This window comes from Mesoplodon mirus (assembly GCF_964341445.2).
Source record: "Mesoplodon mirus genome assembly, chromosome: 19".
NCBI lineage: Eukaryota > Metazoa > Chordata > Mammalia > Artiodactyla > Ziphiidae > Mesoplodon > Mesoplodon mirus.
In genome coordinates, this window is record NC_138995.1 from 12,272,503 (window position 1) to 12,297,183 (window position 24,681).

Below are 24,681 nucleotides of genomic sequence, written 5' to 3' on the forward strand. Positions count from 1 at the left end.
AAATTTACAGTATTCATTTACAACTAATCCGAATCCACTTTCAAATAACACTATACCACTTCATGAGTACTGAAGGTATCTTGTAACAGAATATTCTCAATTCCCCCTCCCATCCCTTATAACATTGCTATCACTTCACTTATCCCTATCTATAATCGCCCAATATGTTGCTATTACTTGAACAGCTATTTATCTATTGGATCAATTAAGAATAACAAAAATAAAAGAACCTATTTCGCCTTCATATATTCCTTCCCTGATCCAATTCCTTTCCTTATGTACATTTGAGTGCTGACCTACATCATTTTCCTTCTCAGAACTTCTCTTTAACATTTCTTGTAAGGCAGGTCTACTGTCAACAATTTTCATCAGCTTTCTTTATCTGAGAAAGTCTTTCTCTTTCACTTTTGAAGGATGATTTGTCTAGATACAAAATTCTAGGTTGGTGGGTATTTTTTTTAAACACTTTAAACAATTTCACTACATTCTCTTCTTGTGTGCATGGTTTCTGAACAGGAGTCCGATGTAATCCTTATACAGCTTCCTCTATAGATTAGTCCCCCATCCTCCTGACTTTGATTTTCTGTCGTTTGAATATGATATGAACAGGTATAAATTTTTTGATATTTATCCTGCTTGGTGTTATCTGGGCTTGTTGATTCTGTCATTTGGTGCCTATCATTAATTTGAAATACTGTCAGCATTATTACTTCAAGTATTTCTTCTACTCCTTTCTCATTTTCTTTTCTATCCATTACTCCATTACGTATGCACAGCTGTCCCACAGTCCTTGGATATTCTGCTCCACTTTTTTCCTTTTTTTTTTTTTTTGTTTTTTTCAGTTTAAGAATGGTGAGTATGTTGTTTGCTAGTATCCTATTCTTTTTTTAAAAAATGATTCATAGATTTCAAATTCATAGTCCTAATCCCCAGTATCTCAGAATGTGACTCTATTTGGAGATAGGGTTTTTAAAGAGATAATTAAGTTGAGGTCATTATGGTGGTCCCTAATCCAATGTGATGGGTGTCCTTATTATAATAAGAAGCTACAGAGGGAAAGCAATGTGAAGACACAGGGAGAAGAAAGTCATGTACAAGTCAAGGAGAGAAGTCTTGGAAGAAACCAATCCTGCAGACACACTGATCTCAGATTTTTAGCCTCCAAGATTGTGAGAAAATAAATTTCTATTGCTTAAGCCACCGTTGGCCGTACTCTGTATGGCCAACCTAGCAAACTAATATAAACACCAATCAGTATTAAGGCTTTAAGGACCTTAAAAACAAGTGTTTTCAATGTACATTCATATATCTACACTTCAGCCCCAAAACTTTTATTTTGAAACCGGTGTTTTCTCTTTGACTATACAGAAGCCATTCTTGAGGTTATTTGATGCAGTAATGAACAGGGAAATTTAGACAGAAATGTATCCCCTATCACACAGGTTTCACATAGCTCAAACTGCTGGCTGCTTCTTGGTGACTAAGAATTTTTATAATCCCCAAATAATACCAAGGTTAAAACCAAGTCCATGAGAATAGCTGTGGGGCTATGCATGGGCCTTATGGTATCTCATTATTTTCCAAGTCTCCCAGGGACTGGGCCGAATGCCCACACAAAAGGGAAATAATGTAGAGAAGACTGGGTGATAAGACTCAGGAGAATTGCAAACAAGGATTTTACTGAGTATTTCTGTTATAGCTCTATCCTGCAGTATAAAGACTTCAGTTCTCCTCTAGACTCAACTACCAACGAGAGGAAGAAGCCAGGCAATTCCCTTCACTTTACAAGGGGTGCTCATGTGTTTTCTCGTGTGTGAAACAAAAGGATCAATCCACTAGCCAATCTCTAAGGCTGTTTATGGCTCCCAAAATTTATGAATCATAAAAGTTTAAGAGGATGATATTCATTGAGGAGTTCCATGGTGATGGACTTAGAAGAAGCTTGAGTCAATCTTTCCATGGCATCCATATGACTTGACAAGTGTGTATGAAAAAACCAAAGGCAAAGCAGTCATCCCACTGTAATACAAGTCATGCAATTGAGGTGATATCAGTGAAAATGTCAGAATGAGAGCCTTTGAAAATGTATCCCTTCATAAAAGTAATGAAAAAAACTGGCAAAATTTGTCAGAATCAACTTTTTCAGACCTATGGATACTAACTAAAGAATTGTAGTATCCCAAAGAGCATTTGTTCAAGAAAAATGGCTAAGGACTTCCCTGGTGGCACAGTGGTTAAGAATCCGCTCGCCAATGCAGGGGACACGGGTTCAAGCCCTTGTCCAGGAAGATCCCACATGCCATGGAGCAACTAAGCCTGTGCGCCACAACTACTGAGCCTGTGCTCTAGAGCCCATGAGCCACAACTACCGAAGCCCATGCACCTAGAGCCTGTGCTCCACAACAAGAGAAGTTACTGCAGTAAGAAGCCCATGCGCCGCAATGAGAAGCCCGTGCACTGTAATGAAGACCCAACACAGCCAAAAACAAAAATAAATAAAATAAATAAATCTATTTAAAAAAAAAGAAAAATGGCTAAGTAGTCATGAAAGCAGCAAGCTTTGTGGTGTTTTAACTTGCCCTAGTACCATCCTCCACTGCCCATCTCAACAGTAGCCTTGGAAACCAACAGTCTGCATTCCTATTGCCAGATGGAGCAGAAGACACCATCATGAAATACAACCCACAGTAGAAAATATCCACAAATCATATGTCTAATAAGGATATAGTATCCAGAATATATAAAGAACTCCTACAATTCATAATGACGGACAAATAAACCAAACAAAAAATGGGAAAATGTCCAAATAGACATTTCTCTAGATAGATACATAGGTAGGATGGATAGATAGATAAATAGATAAGCAGATAGATAGATAGGGCAAATAAGCATGAGTGCTCATCATTCATTAGAGAAATAAAAATCAAAACCATAATGAAATACCGCTTCACACCCACTAAAATGGATATATTTTTTTTAATAGGAAATAACAAGTGTTGACAAGGATGTGGGGAAATTGGATCCTTATATATTGCTGATGGGGATGAAAAATTGCATAGCTGTTGTGGGAAACAGTTTGTCTATTCCTCAGAAGGTTACCTGAAGCTACCATATGACAGCAATTCCACTCCTAGGAGAATATACTCAAGAGAAATGAAAAAAATGTTCACACAGGGCTTCCCTGGTGGCACAGTGGTTGAGAGTCTGCCTGCCGATGCAGGGGACATGGGTTCGTGCCCCAGTCCGGGAAGATCCCACATGCCGCGGAGCGGCTGGGCCCGTGAGCCATGGCCCCTGAGCCTGCGCATCCGGAGCCTGTGCTCCGCACCGGGAGAGGCCACAACAGTGAGAGGCCCTCATACCGCCAAAAAAAAAAAAAAAAAAAAAAGTTCACACAAAAACTTGTGCACAAATGTTCACAACAGCATTATTCATAATAGCCAAGAAATGGAAACAAAGCAAATGGTCATCAACTTATGGATAAATAAAATGTGGTATAACTACCTATAATGTGGAATACAATTCAATGAAAGGGATTGAAGTACTGATACTTGCTGCTGAATCTTGAAAAGTTTTGCTAAATGAAAGTAGTCAGACACAAAAGAGCACACATTATATATCATTTTATGTGAAATGTCCAGAATAAGCAAATCCATAGAGACAGAAGGTACATTAGTAGTTTCATCTTTTTTGGATCAATGAAATATTCTGGAGTTAGTCATGATAGTGGCACAACCTTATCAATATACTCAAAACCACTGAAATGTACACTTTAAAATGATAAATTCTGGGACTTCCCTGGTGGTGCAGTGGTTAAGACTCCACACTCTCAATGCAGAGGGCCCGGGTTCGATCCCTGGTCAGGGAACTAGATCCCACATGCATGCTGCAACTGAGAGTTCGCATGCCACAACTAAGGAGCCTGAGTGCCACAACTAAGAGGCCTGCAAGCTGCAACTAAGGAGCCCGCCTGCCACAGCTAAGGAGCCATCGAGCCGCAACTAAGGAGCCCACGTGCCACAATTAAGGAGCCAGCAAGCTTCAGCTAAGGAACCCATGAGCTGCAACTAAGGAGCCCATGAGCCACAACAACTAAGACCCGGTGCAACCAAATAAATAAATAAATAAAATTTTTTAAAAGATAAATTTTATGGTATGTTAATTACATATCAACAACAACAATGAAACAAGACACACAATTAAACTAAATATTACTACTGATTCCAAAAGATTGGCCTTAAACATGGGGCAAACAAGCTACACCAATAAGAATGAATAGGACGCCAGCACTGTGGCTTCTCTGGTTTTGACACATATTCCCAGTCTTTCCAAAGTCCAATAGTGCTGCCAATAAAGCATTTTTATTTTAAGCTTCATAATAAGCTGGTCCATTGTTATCATTATTCCTTTCCTGACATGTGATTTTATTTTATTTCCACAACATAGTAACTTTTGATAGATCACAGTAATTTCAATCCATGAGGATCTTTCAATGTAGGAGTGAATTAGAAAGATATTTTTTGTCTATTTGAGATAACAGGTCCTGGCACCATGCTTTGGGCAAAATACATCAAAAGAATGAACTGAAGTTTAAGTTTCCTTTTAGATCACAATTTTTACAACATCAGAAAAATTCTTGCCTAAAAACAATCCGAATTATTCAACTGCAAGATATTCTATATGCACCTCATTCAGCCTGAGGGAAAGAACAAAGTCAGTAGCTGGAGAAACTTCTAAGTTTGAGGCACATTCATCTTCTCATTATGCCCTTCTAAGTCACCAACGCCTGAATTCAACATCAACACACTCAGAGAGAAAACGCAAGTAAAAGGTTTCTGAAAACCTTTCTATTATGTCGTATTTGCAAAGGTAATTCTCACGTGGAAAGAAGCCGTAAGAAATTCAAGTCATGAAATTTAAATACCATGTCCAATAATTACTATCATTCTATCCTACCCATATCAGTCAATTAAATTTAACTAACTCTCCAAATTAGCATTAGATAGCACTTAATCCCAATTTGATTAAAAAAATTTTTACTTTCTGTATATCCTTGTTTCTATGAAAAAAGTTTCTTGCTCTGATTATGAATCTTAGAGAATCGAAAGATTCAATGCTCTTTGCCTCAAAAGCTGTTTATTATAGAGCAAGGTTTGTATTCAGTTAAAGGTGGCTCCATGGGGGTATTTACCCAAAGGGGTTTATTTATTGAACTATCCAGAGATATTCATTATGAGATGACTTCAAATATAGAGGAAACCACTGACATTATCCATGAGCAACTTTGGTAACAAGTTTATATTTAATCAGGTCTTTCTTAGCTTCAGTCTCTTTTGTGCAAGGCCTGACCGTTGACACACACACAGAGCCCACTGGGATTTTGCAACACTGTGATCCTGCTTAATAAATGATTCTTTTCTTAGTCTTTATTGAGACATAAGTAATATACAAAAAAATCACTTCATTAATACTTACATCTTGATAAGCTCAGACATATACTTACACCTGTGATACTCACCACAACCAAGGCTTTAAACATATCCATCACCTTCCAAATTTTCTTTGTGTTCTTTTGTGAGCTTCTTGTTTATTTGTTTGTTATCAGTTTAGGGGGTTAGGAGATCTACCCTCTTAACATATTTTAACGTACATGCACAATAATGTATTGTTAACCATAGGTACTACTTGAATAAATGCTTTTTTATACTGATGATGACAATGTACATGACATCAGGTACTATTATCCACATTCATGCATTCACATAATCAATGATTTTGTATCGATCACTCAATTTGTGCCAGGCCCTGTCTTGGCACTGGTGACAGGATGATAAAGAAGGAAAACACAGCCCCTGACCTCATGCAGTTTTTTGTTTGTTTGTTTTCTCATGCAGTTTTATACTTCAGTGAGAGGAGAGAGAAAATACACATAGCTTGAGTGAATAAGATGACTTCAAATACTGGTAAGTGCTATGGAGAAAATACAGTTGAATAATGAGACAGGAAGTGACAGGGCAGGACAATTCACAAAGGTTCACTGAAGTGAAGAGAGAGTGGTCAGCTCATCAGGCCGTCCTGCCCCTGCAAAAACCAGTGGAGCTCCTACACGGAGAACACTGTGGGAACATGAAATACTCAAGTAGCAGAGGCCTGAAGGCCAGGAAAGGAATCAGTGCCCCAATAAAAACATTCAACTCACATCAGGTTTACGCTGGGATCTGCTTCAAAAAGTCTCCCGTTAGATTTGGTACACACGTAGCTCTATACTGTTTCAGCTTTCAGAAAGGTATCTGCCTAAAGACTAGCCACTATTCTGATATCTCACACTGAGAAAAACCACACTTGCGATTTTATCTGGAAGACAGAATTCAAGAACTGTGAATTCTGAAGTATCCCACTGAACTGTTGATATCACCATCATACTCAGAAGTAAAAAGTGGAATGAAATTCTTTTTTGGTAGAAACGTATTTATTTTAGGGGCTTCCCTGGTGGCACAGCGGTTAAGAATCCGCCTACCAATGCAGGGGACACAGGTTCAAGCCCTGGTCCGGGAAGATCCCACATGCTGTGGAGCAACTAGGCCCGTGCGCCACAAGTACTGAGCCTGCACTCTAGAGCCTGTGAGCCACAACTACTGAGGTCCGCACGTCTAGAGCCTGAGCTCTGCAACGAGAAGCCACCACAATGAGAAGCCCGCGCACCGCAACAAAGAGTAGCCCCCGCTCACTGCAACTAGAGAAAGCCTGAACGCAGCAACAAAGACACAACTCAGCCAAAAATACATAAATTAAATAAATAAATTTATTTTTTTAAAGAAATTTATTTATTTATTATTTATTTATTTTTGGCTTTTTTCTAACATTTTATTGGAGTGTAGTTGCTTTACAATGTTGTGTTAGTTTCTGCTGTATAACAAAGTGAATCAGCTATATGTATACATATATCCCCATATTCCCTCCCTCTTGTGTCTCCCTCCCACCCTCCCTATCCCACCCCTCTAGGTGCACACAAAGCACCGAGCTGATCTCCCTGTGCTATGTAGCTTCTTCCCACTACCTGTCTATTTTACATTTGGTAGTGTATATATGTCCATGCCACTCTCTCACTTTGTCCCAGTTTACCCTTCCCCCTCCCCCATGTCCTCAAGTCCATTCTCTACGTCTGCATCTTTATTCCTGTCCTGCCCCTAGGTTCCTCATAACCTTTTTTTTATTCCATATATATGTGTTAGCATACAGTATTCATTTTTCTCTTTCTGACTTACTTCACTCTGTAAGTGACTTTGTCAGACTCTAGGTCCATCCACCTCACTACAAATAACTCAATTTCGTTTCCTTTTATGGCTGAGTAATATTCTGCTGTATATATGTGCCACATCTTCTTTATCCATTCACCTGTTGATGGACACTTAGGTTGCTTCCATGTCCTGGCTATTGTAAATAGTGCTGCAATGAACATCGTGGTACATGACTCTTTTTGAATTACGGTTTTCTCAAGGTATATGCCCAGTAGTGGGATTGCTGGGTGAGATGGTAGTTCTATTTTTAGTTTTTTAAGGAACCTCCATACTGTTCTCCATAGTGGCTGTAACAATTTACATTCCCACCAACAGTGCAACAGTTCTCTCCACAACCTCTCCAGCATTTATTGTTTGTACTTTTTTTTTTTTTTTTTTTTTTTTGCTGTACACGGGCCTCTCACTGCTGTGGCCTCTCCCGTTGCAGAGCACAAGCTCCAGATGCGCAGGCTCAGCGGCCATGGCTCACAGGCCCAGCCGCTCCGTGGCATGTGGGATCTTCCCAGACCGGGGCACGAACCCGTGTCCCCTGCAACAGCAGGCGGACTCTCAACCACTGCGCCACCAGGGAAGCCCTGTACATTTTTTGATGATGGCCATTCTGACCGGTGTGAGGTGATACCTCATTGTAGTTTTGATTTGCATTTCTCTAATGATTAGTGATGTTGAGCATCCTTTCATGGGTTTGTTGGCAATCTGTATATCTTCTTTGGAGAAATGTCTATTGAGATCTTCTGCCCATTTTTGGATTGGGGTGTTTGTTTTTTTTTGATATTGAGCTGCATGAGCTGCTTGTATATTTTGCAGATTAATCCTTTGTCAGTTGCTTCATTTGCAAATATTTTCTCCCCTTCTGAGGGTTGTCTTTTCGTCTTGTTTATGGTTTCCTTTGCTGTGCAAAAGCTTTTAAGTTTAGGGCTTCCCTGGTGGCGCAGTTGCTGAGAGTCCGCCTGCCGATGGAGGGGACGCTGATTCGTGCCCTGGTCCAGGAAGATCCCACATGCCGCGGACTGGCTGGGCCCGTGAGCCATGGCTGCTGAGCCTGCATGTCCGGAGCCTGTGCTCCGCAGCAGGAGAGGCCACATTGGTGAGAGGCCCGCATATCACACACACACAAAAAAACGCTTTTAAGTTTCATTAGGTCCCATTTGTTTATTTTTGTTTTTATTTCCATTTCTCTAGGGGGTGGGTCAAAAAGGATCTTGCTGTGATTTATGTCATAGAGTGTTGTAATTTTCCAACCAACAAATTAACAAGGTCAAATGCAATTTGGGAGGGGAAAATCAGCTGCAAATTGTCTAGGTATAAATTATTTATAATCATTACTTTAAAGACATCTATTTTAATACTTCACATGATATTGAGATGAAACTCCTCTGAATTTATGTAATATCTTCCATGTAGTTGATGCAACTTACCAACAGTAGTTTACAAATTCATACAAGAAAGGTATCTGCAGAAGTGGAGCAGAGGACTTCCCTGGTGGCGCAGTGGTTAAGAATCCGCCTGCCAATGCAGGGTACATGGGTTCGATCCCTGGTTCAGGAAGATCCCACATGCCGCAGAGCAACTAAGCCCATGCACCACAACTACTGAGCCTGCACTCTAGAGCCCAAGAGTCACAACTACTGAAGCCCGCATGCCTAGAGCCCATGCTCCACAACAAGAGAAGCCACCACAATGAGAAGCCCGCGCACCACAATGAAGAGTAGCCCCCCGGACTTCCCTGGTGGCACAGTGGTTGAGAGTCCGCCTGCCGATGCAGGGGACACAGGTTCGGGCTCCGGCCCGGGAAGATCCCACATGCCGCGGAGTGGCTGGGCCCGTGAGCCATGGCTGCTGAGCCTGTGCATCCGGAGCCTGTTCTCCGTGACGGGAGAGGCCACAACAGTGAGAGGCCCACGTACCGCAAAAAAAAAAAAGAGTAGCCCTCACTTGCCACAACTAGAGAAAACCCATGCACAGCAACGAAGACCCAACACAGCCAAATAAATAACTAAATAAAACCTTCATTAAAAAAGAAAAATGTGAAGCAGAACATGTGATACTCCTTGCTACACTTGGGAAACTCAGTATCTTGAGTGAAGAAGCCACATTCATCTGAAGGACTAGTGGATGGCAAAGAAATGGAGAGACTGGTGCCAACTCAAGTCTTCTCAGGCATCTTCTACAATGCAGTGGCAGATAACACAGGTCAAATACTCCAGTTTATCTTTGTTCTTTGTCCTAGTCCATTTGAGCTGCTCTAACAACAATACCACAGACTGAGTGGCTTATCACTAACAGAAATTCATTTCCCACAGTTCTAGAAGCTGGAAGTCTAAGATCAGGGTGCCCCAGTGGTTGGGTTCTGGTAAAGGCCCTCTTCTGGGTTGCAGACTGCCAACTTCTAGCTGTGTCCTCATAGTTAAAGCACCTTGTTCTTTCTCAGGTGTTGGCCTGAGAATCAGTCACAAAGTTTTCTTTCTGAGACAATTCTAATCCATCTTCACTTGTGATACCAGAACTTTTTAGAACATAATTGCTCTTTTTTTAAAAAAAAGATTGATCCATTGATTGACTGATTGATTTGGCTGTGCCGGGTCTTGCAGCACGTGGGATCTTCGTTGCAGCGTGCAGGATCTAGTTCCCTGGCCAGGTATGGAACCCAGGCCCCCTGCATTGGCAGCGTGGTGTCTTAACCACTGGACCACCAGGGAAGTCCCCATAATTGCTCTTTTTAATGTCTTTGCTTTGTTCATTTACAAGAGGTCGAAATGAAATACATATTTTTTTAACTGGACTGTAACTATTTATCTCAGTCTTAATTGAGTCTAATTCATTATCAACAGACAAGGTCAGGTATGGTGTCTGTGTGTTGGGCTCCTGCCTACACTCTGTTATCTCTTCATGCTGCAGTCTTAGCCACCCAACCCAGAAAGCCTATGAAAGGGCACATGAATCCCAGCGTGCATAGAATGGTCCATGGGGAGCAAATAAAATAGCATATCTCCATTAGCATTTGTTTTATAAATAAGACAGAAATTAGACCTCTAATATTTACTTGGGAGAGTAATCTTGCTCAGTTTATATATAAAATGGTCGTGCTGCATGTGTAGTGTGCCAGGCTCAAAGAAATAGTGGATGTTCACTAAGATGTTCACATTTTCTGAAGTGAACAAGAGAACGCCAAGACTAAAATGTCTTCGATTCCACTTAAATTAGCCTCATTATGACAGAAAACAGTGATCTAATCAGACCTGACATTATCTGCAAAAATTTCTAAGCTGTCAATGCAATTTCTTTATTAGCACAAGGGTCACAGTTTTGTGTATATTTTGTAATCTATATTGCATGGGATGTATGACAGGTATAATTCATAACTAACTAGATATAAATATACTGGATGTTTCCTAAACCAACATTTTATTATAAAGTCTGTTCGTTCAAAAGAGTTTGGAGACTCTAGTCTAAAACACCCTTTTAATCATATCAATCACTTAATCGAAAATTGTCATTTAATCTCCACCGGCTAAAAGGTATAGTCCAAATTCTTATTGTAGTAAATTTAGCGCTTCACAAAGTGGCCCCAACCCGATTTTTAATTCTTGCTTCCTGCCACTCTTCTCATGGATTCACTCAGTGTTCCCTGATCTTGTCATGATATTTTGAGTACCTCTCTCCTTCTACTTTACGTCACATTTGCACTGTTGGGGATAGACGGTTATTTGCCCCTTTCTCAAGTGGAAAGCTTACGCATCTTTTGAACACTGATGGATGGTCATCTACTCTGTGAAGCTTCTCAGACTCCCCCTGACAGGGTTACAAAGCACGTTGCCTTGTGCTGTCATTAGGAGTCCACATCTGTGTCTCCCACCCCGGCAAAGACAGGAGCCCTCTGAGGCAGAGTATAGTTGCTTTACAATGTTGTGTTAGCTTCTACTGCACAGAAAAATGAATCAGCCATACCTATACATATATCCCCTCCAGTTAGGACACTACAGTGCATTAAGTAGAGTTCCCTGTGCTACACCTTATTAAAAGAACCTAGAAATGCTTTGGGCTCTGCTGATTCTGAAAAGCATCTCAGCTGTATAACATTGCCACCTAGTGGTAGACTTCAAAACATTAACTCAAAATAATTGTTTCACCGTTTCAAAGGTCCCCTACATGCGAACGAGTTCTGTTCCAAGAGCGCGTTCTTAAGTCCAATTTATTTGGAAGTCCAACAAAGTTAGCCTAGGTACCCAACTAACATAATCGGCTATATAGTACTGCACTGCAGTAGGTTTAAAACACTTTTCACACAAATAATACATCTTAAAAAATACAAAAAATACGGGCTTCCCTGGTGGCACAGTGGTTGAGAGTCCGCCTGCTGATGCAGGGGACACGGGTTCGTGCCCCAGACCGGGAAGATCCCACATGCCGCGGAGCGGCTGGGCCCGAGAGCCATGGCCGCTGAGCCTGCGCGTCCGGAGCCTGTGCTCCACAACGGGAGAGGCCACAACAGTGAGAGGCCCACGTACTGCAAAAAAATAAAAAATAAAAAAAATAAAAACATTTTTTTATCTTACAGTAATCTTACAGACATGTGAACTAACTTACGTGATTGGACATGCGAACACAGGTTAGCATCTTTGAAAGTTTGCAACTTGAAGGTTCGTATGTAGGGGATTTACTGTACATAAATAGGAGGTTAGCTTCTGGCCATGATGGAATAATAGGGAACAAATTTTCCCTTCTACCAAGAAAAAAAAGAAGACAAAATATATCACATAACTGTTTGCAGGACACTGAACAACGGGCAATAGAGGAGAGTGGTTCTGTGAAACCAAAGACAAGGTCAGCCCTACAATCTCCCCAGATTGCTGCCTTGAAAGAGATCGCAGGCCACAGAGCAAGTATGGGGTGAGGGTGGGTAGTGGGCTCATTATTTCTTTTTTTTAAGTTAACCATTTTATTTATTTATTTATTTTTTGCTGTGTTGGGTCTTTGTTGCTGCTCACGGGCTTCCTCCAGTTGCGGCGAGCAGGGGCTACTCTTCGTTGTGGTGCGCAGGCTTCTCATTGCGGTGGCTTATCTTGTTGCAGAGCACAGGCTCTAGGTAAGCGGGCTTCAGTAGTTGTGGCATGCGGGCTCAGTAGTTGTGGCTCACGGGCTCAGTAGTTGTGGCTCACGGGCTCTAGAGCGCAGGCTCAGTAGTTGTGGTGCATGGGCTTAGTTACTCCATGGCACATGGGATCTTCCTGGACCAGGGATCGAACCCATGTCCCCTCCATTGGCAGGCAGATTCTTAACCACTGCACCACCAGGGAAGTCCCTGGACTCATTATTGATCATGTGTCAATATTTGTTCATCAATTGTAGGAAACGTGCAGCACTAACGCAAGATGTTAATTATAGAAGAAACTATACGTTATAAATTGCATCTTTATAAGAACTCTTTGTGCTCAATTTTTCTGTAAACCTGAAACTGCTCTTCAGAGTGTGTGTGGGCAAGGCACGCAGAGCGCTGGGGGTGCCATGGGCCAGCTGGGGGGATCCGCGGGTGAGGCATTCACAGCAGCTAGTGAGCTGTCTTCTTGATGGAGTCTGCGATGCAGTTGGTACGATCCGCGTCCCTTAATGCCCTCTGAGAGTCCTCTCTGCCACTCTCCCAGCCTCTTCCACCCCGAGTCACGTAGCCCATATTCAGCCTTCTTGATGAGGTGAAAGAGGACCCTTCGGCAGTGTCCTGTGTTCCTCCGCGGGAAATCACAGGCCAAGAAGCTTTCTCATGGCCCTAAGCTGTGCTGTTCTGGGGAAGGAAAGATGTAGGCAAAGTCAAGCTATTCCTCTTATGCACTCCAATGCATCCAAACTTTTTTCCCCTCCAACAGTGTGCTGGAACTTCTCCTCTGGAAACTCAGACTTCCACAAAGGCTCTCTTTTCAATGTCTTTTAGAGGCTCCCTGGTCTGAAGCAGAGAAGGGCTGGAGCTGGTTCACAGGCCACTGCAGGGTCCATGACCAGGACCAAGGTGTGTGTGCCTATTACCCAATGCACAGGTGGGTGAGATGCCTCCTGGGTCACTTGGCATATGGTGCTGGATCCCACAGACCCCACAAAGGCAATTTGTCTGTGGATGAATGCCAAATGTTTGTTGTTGAGGGGGAGGCGGTGACAAAAACCAGTGACATCTTACGCTGCCATGATGCTGACATCCTGGAGACATGCTGATTGTCATGGTGGGGAAGGACGCCACTGACATCTAGTGGGTAGAGAAACCGCTAAACATCCTACACTGTCTAAGACGCCTCCCACAGAGAATGATCCTATATAAAAATGCCAATAGAGACAAAGTTGAGAAATGCCGATAAATAACATCCAGTTTTGAAAAGGAAGAACAAAGTCAGAGGACTTAAACCACATGATTTCAAGACTTAATATAAAGCCACAGTGACCAAAACCATGCAATTGGTGTACAGATAGACAAATAGATCAATGGGACAGATTAGTGAGTGCAGAAATAGACTCATACATATAAACTGATTTTCCACCAAGGTCCCAAGGCCATTTGATGGGGAAAGGATAATCTTTCAGCAAATGGTACTGAAACAATAAAATATATGTGTAAATCTCTACCCTTACTCTCACACCATATACAAAAATATTGTTGGGTCATAGACCAATTTTAGGAGCTTAATCTATAAAATTCTAGGAGAAAACATAAGCAGGGCTTCCCTGGTGGCGCACTGGTTAAGAATCCGCCTGCCAATGCAGGGGACACGGGTTCAAGCCCTGGTCCGGGAAGATCCCACATGCCACAGAGCAACTAAGCCCAAGCACCACACATACTGAGCCTGTGCTCTAGAGCCCGCAAGCCGCAACTACTGAGCCCACATGTTACAACTACTGAAGCCCACGTGCCTAGAGCCCATGCTCCTCAACAAGAGAAGCCACCGCAGGGAGAAGCCCGTGCACCCCAATGAAGACCCAATACAGCCAAAAATAAATAAATAAATAAAACCCTAAATGAGACCATGAGGCCACCATGCTCAAAGCCCATCAATGCCTCCAAGTCACACTGAGACTCAAATCCATGCTTCCATGACCCCCCCCAAGGTGGTGCATGTCCTGGTCCAGGCATGTACATGCCCAAGCCCCTCCTAACAGCCACTGGCCATCCTGCTGTTCAATTAGCATCTCAAGCTCACTTGTGTCATTCCCTCTGTCAGAAGCACCTTTCCACAGATAGGTGGGTGCTCCCTCCTTCATTTAGGTACCAATTCTGATCCTGTCTTCTTAAAGTGGCCTTTACCGACCACTGTAGCTTAGTGATGGCATTTCATCCACCCCTCTCTATTCCTTTGCCCTATTTATTGCCTCCTAGCAGTCATCCTTCCTGAAATCGTTTTATTTCCATGTTTATTCACGTCTACTTTCTGCATCACCCTCTGCACTATAACGGCCAATAGGACAGAGAGATTATCTTACTTCCACTGAGTCCTCTCCTGTCTGGCACGTGACAGGAGCTCATTAAGGATTTGAGAAACTGAGCAAGAAATTAATGAGTCCAGTGGGAAGACCCATGAGATCTCAGACCTGCCCAAACATCGGAGTAAGGCCATTCTGGGCCTCCAGTACAGGACCTCCTTGGAGCCTGACCTGGGACCCAGCTGCTCCCACTACCTGAATGTTCCCAGAGGAACACAGCTTATGTCCCAGAAACTGCTCCTCTCTCACGAGTGGGTCTCAGGCCAAAGACTGTGCATTCACACGGTCCACGTGGAAGACAGGGGAAGCTTCAGGTTGCAGGGAAACAGGGAGGTGGTATTAAGGAAAGAGACATGGCGGGGTGGCCACTGCCTCCTGTACCGCAGTGTTGAGCAGGAAAGAGCTGGGGTGCCTTTGTGGTAAAGGAAAAGCCGCTGGGCCTCAGGGGCCCAGATTACTTCACTGGTTCGGACAGTCAGTCCCTAGTGAGGAGGGACCTGCAAGCGTTTAACACCCAGCTCCTCCTGGGAGTCATGACTAATATCTGTGAGGCAAGGAGTCACAAAGCACAGACCTTCATAAGAGCTCCATGCTGTCTTCTACTTCATCACCTGTAAGCCCCCCTGATAGCTCCCCTCTAGTGCAAGGGTTACATGCAGAGATGAGGAAACAGGTACAAACAAGCTCCAAATTATGAAACACTGAGAGGTGGTTATTAGCTCAGAAACTTAAACCCGCTCCTTGGAATCCCTCAACTCTAACACAGAGACATGCAGGTTAAATGAGATGAATTTATGCAAAACTCTTAGCACATGGGAAAGTAAGTTGCTACTTTTATCATCACACTCATAACTGGCATTGAATCTGGGACTTCCATCCCCAAATCCCATTCATTTTCCACTCTCTGAAAAGCTGTTTTGCCTCTGTTTACGCTTTTTTTTTCCCAATTATTTTTTTTAATTGAAGTACAGCTGATTTACAATGTTTTGTTAGTTTCCAGTGTATAAAAAGGTGATTCAGATATAGATATATATTCTTTTCAGATTATTTTCCATTATAGGTTATTACAAGATATTGACTACAATTCCCTGTGCTATACAGTAGGACCTTGTTGTTTATGTTTTTTATATATAGTAGTGTGTATCTGTTAATCCCAAACTCCTAATTTATCCCTCCCCCTCCTTTCTCCTTTGGTAACCATAAGTTTGTTTTCTGTGTCTGTGAGTCTATTTCTGCTTTGTAAATAAGTTCATTTGTATCATTTTTTTAGATTCCACATATAAGTGACGTTATATGATATTTGTCTTTGTCTGGCTTACTTCACTTAGTATGATAATCTCTAGATCCATCCATGTTGCTGCAAATAGCATTATTTCATTCTTTTCTATGGCTCAATAATATTCCACTGTATATATGTACCACATCTTCTTTATCCATTCATCTGTCAATGGACATTTACATTGTTTCCATGTCTTGGCTATTGTGAATAGTGCTGCTGTAAACATAAGGGTGCATGTATCTTTTTGAATTACAGTTTTGTCTGGATATATGCCCAGGAGTGGGATTGCTGGATCATATGGCAACTCTATTTTTAGTTTTTTGAGGAACCTCCATACTGTTTTCCATAGTGGCTGCACCAACTTACATTCCCACCAACAGTGTAAGAGGGTTCCCTTTTCTCCACATCCTCTCCAGGATTTATTATTTGTAAACATTTTATGATGGCCATTCTGAGCAGTGAGAGGTGACAGCCCAAAGTACTTTTGATTTGTATTTCTCTAACAATGACTGATGTTGAGCATCTTTTCATGTGCCTGTTGGCCGTCTGGATGTCTTCTTTGGAGAAATGTCTATTTAGATCTTATGCCCATTTTTTGATTGGGTTGTTTGTTTGTTTGCTTGTTTGATATTGAGCTGTATGAGCTGTTTATGTATTTTGGAAATTAAGCCCTTGTCAGTCACATCATTCGCAAATATTTTCTCCCATTCCATAGGATGTCTTATTTTGGTTTTGGTTTCCTATGCTGTGCAAAAGCTTGTAAGTTTGATTAAGTCCCATTTGCTTATTGTTTAAACTTTTACGGGCTGGCGAACTGCATCAAAACGTTTAGGGTGAGAGGACCTCTCATGGAGGGAAATGGTCATTTACTCAGGAGGAAGGCCCCCAGAGATTGTGAGTATGCGCATGCTTGGGCCAGGTCTGTGCAGCTTGGAAGCATAAGAGCACACCTTTCCAGAGGCAGATACAAACATCAGTGGGCGCAGGTGGGAAAGGGGTTCAGCCTTGAGTTCAGATCACAAGAACAAGGGAAACCAAGGGTAAAGGGGGTCACTTCAGGCTCACTGTGAGTGGGGAAGAAACAATGGGAGCATAATTAGCAAATGCAATCCTAATTAGAACCACAGTGGGGATTCTTTCTGGAACTGGGCAAAACATTTTGGAGGTAACTATGGGAATAAATGTGAGAGGGTAAGTAAAGTCAGTAGTATAATACTGGAAATAAACTTGTGTGCTTCTTTGCAATGTAACAGCTGAAACCTAGTGAGTGCTCCTTCTGCCTTGCTCCGAGCCCTGATATCCACCAATCCCTGTCACCATCTGGTATCACCATCATCTGAGTATGTGCCTCTTTTGAAGTTCAGAGTGTGGAGTTGTTCCTGCCTCATTCTCGGACATCAGTGACCTGCAGAGCTTTCCACAGACCACTAACTGCTTCATGTGGGAACTTAATAGGACTGTAATTCTTAGATAATGCTCCATAACTGTAGATTATTTTCCATGTGACTCTTGGATGTCCTTCCTTGTTATTCTACTTGTAGGTGGTATAATGACAGTATTTTGTGGCTACCAAAAGACCACTAAAATAATCAGAAACACAGAATTTTCTTTTTCCTAAAATGACTTAGTTTTTTTTCTCTTCTATTTTCATTGCTAGCATTTAAGTAAGGGCAAAATTTTGGTTGTTTCTGTTTAACAGGGCCCCGTAACGTGAACACTAAGTGGGGATTTTACATGAGTGGACTCACAACTAGCAAGATGTAGAAGGCAAAATTTATTTCAATGTAACAAGAGCTGAGTTACTCTAGTTACAACACTAATATGTTTAACAAAACAGATTTTTGATTTAAGAAAAAGTAGGTTGTGAAACATTTTATATGGCCCAGCATCCCTTTCTTCAGCATTTATCATGTGTAGTTTTGTTTGGTTTTTTTTTTACTTTTTATTGGGGTATAGTTGATCCACAATGTTGTCATCATGTATAGTTTTTTACTAATGGCCCCTGTGAGCTGTGCCACCTTCCCCCTTCCCCCTCAGAATGGAGATCTGGCCCTGGATTAGCAGCCCAGAGTGGGTGCTTTCCTCCAGAGGCAGCCCAGTTTCTCACTCTCAGGAGGCAATGCTCTCCACCCGCCCCCTAGCAGCACCATAACCCTGATTAACATCTCCAACCAGCCTTTCAAAAAACACGTTTCAGTTAAGTTTGGTGTAGAAGAAATAGAGTCATCAAAATATGGAAGAGGGACACTGAACTTAGATTTAATCCTAAGGCTCAAGCTAAACTCCGCAGGACAATCCTTAAGACATAACCTTAATCTTAACTCTGAAATGTGCCCCAGTTGGGCCCCTCCCCAGTTCACAGGTCAAACCCAGCACTTTTCAGCCAGGCCAGCCCATGGCAAGAACATGACTGTAACAAAGGTTTTTTTCAGAACCCTGATCCCCTTCTCTTTGCTTTGTCCTTCACCACCTGTCCTCACCACAAGTCTGGACTTGGGGTTGGAAAGGACCTCAGAGGTCAAGGTGCCAATCCTGCTCCTCCTGGGTTGTCACCTGCATCCTCTCAGTGGCTGCCTAGCCAACCCAGTGACAGTTAGAACCAATGTCCATGGACAGTTTACAACTGTGCCTTCCATCAGGGAAGGGCTTCCTAATGTTCCGTTAATACGTCAAGGTCAATTTTTTCTCAGAGCCTTGCACTGGCTATTTCCTCTGCCAAGAACGCCCTTCCCCAGACAGGTGGGTGGCTGCCTCCTCCATATAGAAACCAGTTCTGTTCCTGTCTTCTTAAGGTGCCATTTCCCAACCACCGAGGGCTAGTGATTGTGCTTACTGCATCCCTCTCTACTCCTCTGCCCTACACATGGCCTCATAGCATTCATCCTCTCTGAAATCATTTTACTTCCATGTTTGTTCCTTGTCTGCATTTTCCTCTGAATTGTAAAGGTTGTTAAGACAGATAGCTTACTCCTGCTGAGCCCTCTCTCCTGTCTGGCACATGTGAGGCATTCATTAAGGACCTGGGGAACTGAGTAAGAAATGAAAAAAGTGAATCCAGTGAGAAGACCTGAGACCTCATATCTGTCTAAACTTCAGAGTAAGGCCGTTCTGGGCCTCCCAGTGCAGGACCCACACACCTGCAGATGCCTCCTTAGAGCCTTACCTGGGATCCTGTTGTTCCCCGCTGCCCACACATCCCCTGAGGAACCCTGGCTTTGTCTTACAGACTGCCCCACCTTCATGTACGGGTGATGGGCCAGCCTCTTTGAGGTCCACCCCTAACAGTGAGTTCTATGACTCCACATTAATGTAGGTCATGGAGATGGCTGGGAATCCCAAGGTTGTGGGAAAAGAGGACAGAGATGTTAAGGAAAAAGACATGGTGGGGTGGCCACCGGACTCCTAAACCACAGTTGAGCAGCAAAGAGCTTGGGTGCTTTTGTGGTAAAAGAAAAACTACAGGACCTTGGGGACCTAGACGATTTCACTGGCTTGGAGAGCCCCTAGCAAGGAGGCAGGAAAGTACCAGCACTCACCAGGTCTTCCCTGAGTGTGGCAACTAATGTTTGTGGGCAAACAACTCAACGAAGCACAGAGCGCCATATAACCCCTCATGGCTATTTTGAGAGAGGGAATTGTATTGTAGGCAGAGGTGAGGAAACTGAGGTTCAAACAAGCTCCAGATCACACAATATTCACAGTTGGTGTACAGCTCAGGCTCTAAAACCAGACTGGGGACCAGTCTCATGTCTGCACCTTCCTAGCTGGGTACTCAGGGCATATTCTTGTAACTCTTCATCCCCTCGACTTCCTTAACTCTTAGCATAGCTGAGGGTTGTTGTACAGGTTAAATAACATGAAGTTATGTAAAACTCTTGGCACATGGTAAACCCTCATGTAAGCTGCTCTTTTTATCATCACAAACTAAGCTAATGACATACCTGGCATTGAATCTGGGACCTCTACCACCAAATCCTATTCACGTCCCACACTCAAAAACAGTTTGCCTGTGTTTAAACTGTGTTTGCCTTATAGACTGCTTCAAAGTGTTGAGAGTATGAGGATCTTTCCTGGAGGGAAATGGTAAGCATCATTCACTCAGGAGGAGGGACTGAGAATAAGCATCAGCTGGGGCCAGGTGTGTGCAGGTGGGAAGCACAGGAGCGCACTCTTCGGGGGCAGATTCAGCCATCAATGGGGACATGGTAGGAGAGAGGCTCAGCAGAAAGCTTTGAGTGCAGATGGCAAGAACTGCCCCTGGGGGGAGGGATACCAGGGGTGGAGGGGGCATTTCTGGCTCAGCATGAGAGGTAGAGACATGTTGGGAAATTCACTAACACATGTGATCCCAACTAGTCCCCTAGGAGATACTTTCTGTACATGGACGAAACTAGTCCCCTAGGAGATACTTTCTGTACTAGTCCCCTAGGAAATACTTTCTGTACATGGACTTTCTGTACATTTGAAGCTTACTATTGAAATAAATGTGAGTGGATACCTTAGGTAGTATTAGAATAAAACATTTGGGGACTTCTCTAAAATGATAGCAGATAAATGTCAGTGAGTGATTCCTCCACCACTGCGCTGCCCTGAACACTCACATTCACTAATTTGTGGCACCATCTGATGTCACCACATTTGAGTTTGAGCCTCTTTTCAAGTTCAGAGTGTGGAGATGTTTCTGTCTCACTTCCAGCCATTGGTGACCTGCAGAACACTCCCTGCTCCATGTGGGAACTTGATAGGATTGTAATCCTCAGTACTCTGAAACCATAGATTACTCAACATGAGTCTCAAAATTAAGTGTTTTCTTGGCACTCTATTTGCAGGTGGTATAATGACAGTATCTTTGTTCTTGTTAACAAGTCCACTAAAATAATCAGAAACACAGCAAGAACTCTGTCTTTCTTCTGAAATAATTTTTCTTTGCTTTCCTGCTATTATTTAAGTGATCACACAATATCTCAAATGGAGAATTAGTATGATTATAATGTATAGGGTAGAGTTTTGTAAATGTTCATTATATAAAATATGAATTGTATTGGTAATTTGTTCTCATATTATCTGCTTTCTGGGCAGCACAGAGAGAATATTTTTGTCAGTACTATTTAATCTAGAAACAAATTTTTTTCTCTCTTTTAATGTAATTTTGGACTTTCTTACCATTGTTTTCACTATGTTGCTAAGTAACTGTACATTTGCTCAAGCTGAAGCTTGATAGAATTATAATTTCTAAGATGGTGCTTCAAAAATGGATTTCATTAGGGAGTAAATTTGGTGACTGCCTTGTTTTCTTTTCCTCTATATCTAGACTGTGTAAGGACAGTATTTGGTGATGGATATTAATGTCCCGTAACTAGTGAGAGTTTATCGTGAGTGGTCTTTTGACAACTAGAGAGATTTGAAAGACAATGTTTACTTCTGTGTCCCAAGAACTGGATTGACTCTAGTTGTAAGACTAATATAGTTAACTAAGTTATTTTTGGTTCAAAAAGAAAGTAGTCTGTGACAACTTTTATAGGCCAAGCCTTACTTCCTTCAGTATCCATCTATCCATCCTGTGTTTAGTGTATAAACAGCATTGAAGAGACCTGTTCTGTGGATTCAGCCACCTTCATCCTTCAGCCTCAGAATCCAGCTCTGCACAAAGATTACCAATATGGAATGGGAGGTTTCACCCAGTTTCACAATTTTTTTCCTACGCCACCCTATTCCATGGCCCCCCCCACTGCTGACCCACTGTAACCCTGATGAACATCTCTCAGAACCAGCCTTTCAGGGTGCACACTTTAGTGAATGAGAATGTAGGTGAAACAGAGTCACTGTAATGCATAAGAAGGACTCTGAACTCAGATTTAACCTTGAGATTCTTCACCCTCCAAACCCAGCCAGCCCAAGGCCAAATTATGTTGATGAAAATATTTTTTTAGGCCCGCTGATTCCCGTCTCTGTTCTAATGCCCTTCACCTCTCCCTCACCACTCCAAGTCTTGTCTTGGGAATGGAAAGGGCCTCAGCCAAGCTGTCAACCCTCCCCCACTTCCCAGTGGCCATCTCCATCCTCAGCCACTGATTGGCCAGTGACAGTTGGAGCTGATGTTCACAGACAGTTTAGAACTCTGCCTTCCACCAGGACAGAGCAAGGGCTCATGGTTCAGGAGGCACAAGCCCCCGCTGAGGACCAGCCTGCCATGACTGGGCCTTGGGACCCCCTACCTCTCCTGGGATCATTTTCCACTCACCACTGCAGACTGCCATGAGATGTAAACAAGGTTGTGCGCAGCCAGCTGCCTTCAATCCTCACAGCATTGTCGGTGCCCAGGTCATTCATGTCACAGGCAGAGACAACCATCTACACCAGCTGGGCTATAGCAGGCCCCCTTCCCAACGACCTGAGGTCCTTCAGAATGGCTGATCTGAATGAGGTGGAGTCTAGGAATAAATGTATTTTGTTGTTCAAATTAACAGAATACAGACCACTTCCTGGTCTTGTGAAGAAGAGCATAAAGCATGCAGTAGTGCATGTCTCTGACCTTGGCCACGGGTGAGTGATACTATCAATTCTACTTTAAAACAAAATTTCAAACTGTCTCTTATTTGGTTTTGATGGAAAATTTTTTCACATATTGAGGTATGGGGAAGTCATTCTGTCTTTCACATGATTTAACTTGAACTTTATGCTAACTAGAGTAGCTTGTTTTGTGGCCCATCGAACATGTACAGTACATGTGCTTTAACCATTAAAGAAAAGAATGCATTCAAAAATCAGAATGGAGTAAGTGTGGTTCAGGCATCCAAACTAGAGCCAGGTGGCCATTGTGGATGTAGTTTCAGACAAGTTCCTGCATCACTGAGAACTCCAAATTTCTGAACTGGATGAATTCAAGGACACCACCAGCTGTTCTCAAAACAATATCTGCTAGCAGCTGCCAGCTGCAACCTTGTAGTCTCAAGGTCTTCACTTGTAACTATGCAACTATTTCAGACCCCAACCAATCCTTACTTGAAAAGCACCCTTACTTCTTGCCAGCTTCAGTCCTAATTCTTGACAAACAGCTTACGTAGTTTTGTGAGTTTTGCCTTCATAAGCCTCCCCCATTCTGTAGTCCAGCAGAGCACAATTCAAGTGCTCCTGGAATCTGTATCTCCCAGGTTATAGTCCTCAGTTTGCCTCAAATAAAACTCTTTTCTATTCCCTTTATAGATTGTTTGTTGATTATTTCAGTCAACAATTTATTATTTTTTGTCACACGGTTATTATTTGGGGTGGGGTGGGAATAGTAGACCAAAGAAAGCACCCTCCCCCCACAGCCAAAGAAGCATTGTTAGGTTTTAGTTGTATCATGACATTTTGCCTGATCAAACAACTGAAGTTTTTCTTTGATCACATTGAATCATGAATGCTTTTGAGTTGGGCAGATATGTCCCCAGCTAACCCAAGTATACGGGGTCTCCATCAGTTGATGCATTTTCATCCTAGGTGATATTCTAGGATGTCTCTGCCTAGAGGCTTCCGGATGCAGCCGCACCTAAACGGATTTCTCACATAGGCTGGCCCTGGCCCTCTGCTCCCCTGACATGACCCAAGATGAGATCTGACCCCTGGACACATCGCTGAGTATTGATTACCTGAAGTGTCCCTCAATGTCGAATGTGCCTGGGTGACTTCATGGTGTCCAGGACAAGCCCAACTCGGGTCCAGGTAAATTACCTCCCAGCAAAGATCTGTCTCTCAGCACACTGTTCTGGGCACTATGTTCACCATTCTCTTTTTTATCCTATTTGCAATTTTGTCTTTCCTTATAACTGTGGTTTTTATTCCTCTTGATGTAGTAATAGGCATAAGTTTATGAATTTTGAATTACGGTTGACTCCAACTTAGGAATGTCTTAGAATTGGATCTTGCGGGGGAAAGGCATGTAGCAAATGAATATACATTCCATAGTAAACTGAAAGCTATTCAGCATGATTTCATGGTTTGTTCTAAAAACACAAAAAAAACTTTTTTCTGTTAAATAAATAATAGTACTAACTATGGAAGGAACCTTAAAACAAAATCTGGAATCTGAGTTTCAGCGACAGCCTTTTTTTTTTTTTTTTTTTTTGGCTGCGCCAAGCGGCTTGTGGGATCTTAGTTCCCTGACTAGGGATTGAACCCATGCCACGGCAGTGGAAGCACTGAGTCCTAACCACTGGACTGCCAGGGCATTGTCCAGACAGACTTCTCTTTAATGACACTTTTGTACTTCCTCAGTAAAATGGAAGATGTGTGAATAATTAAGAAAAATAAAATTAGAAAAGAAGAGAGAGTTTAGAATCGAAGGTTGATTATTTGGATAGACTATTTGTTTTGTATTCCATCCAACTGACAGAATATTTAGGACACATCAGGTTTCAGAAAGGCAAGTGGTATTTTTCTTAGACAAAATAACAGAAGAATATTATCAGGATATATAAGTGTTCTGTAAATAAATATACATGCATCTATATTCATATTCATATACATAATGTGTTATATCCTTAGGAATATTAAGAAAGTGCTTCACTTGATTATTTCTCAATGTGAAATGTGTGCTATAATGAATGCAAGGTTAGAGATAAGAATATGTGATCTGACATAAAGTTGATAGTAAAGGAAAATTTAAGG

At 42.3% G+C, this 24,681-nt stretch overlaps 1 long non-coding RNA gene across 3 annotated transcripts in view; it reads right to left on the reverse strand.

Annotated features, from left to right (window-relative positions):
- LOC309795600 overlaps positions 1–24,681 on the reverse strand; it is a 97,053-nt gene that overhangs the window by 68,420 nt on the left and 3,952 nt on the right. For 2 of the 3 annotated variants that reach the window (XR_014292283.1, XR_014292284.1), the window contains exon 3: positions 22,277–22,466. The exons of the other annotated variant lie outside the window; for it this stretch is intronic. This is a non-coding gene — a long non-coding RNA (uncharacterized lncRNA). The remainder of the gene's footprint in view (positions 1–22,276; positions 22,467–24,681) is intronic. 3 annotated transcript variants of the gene reach the window in all.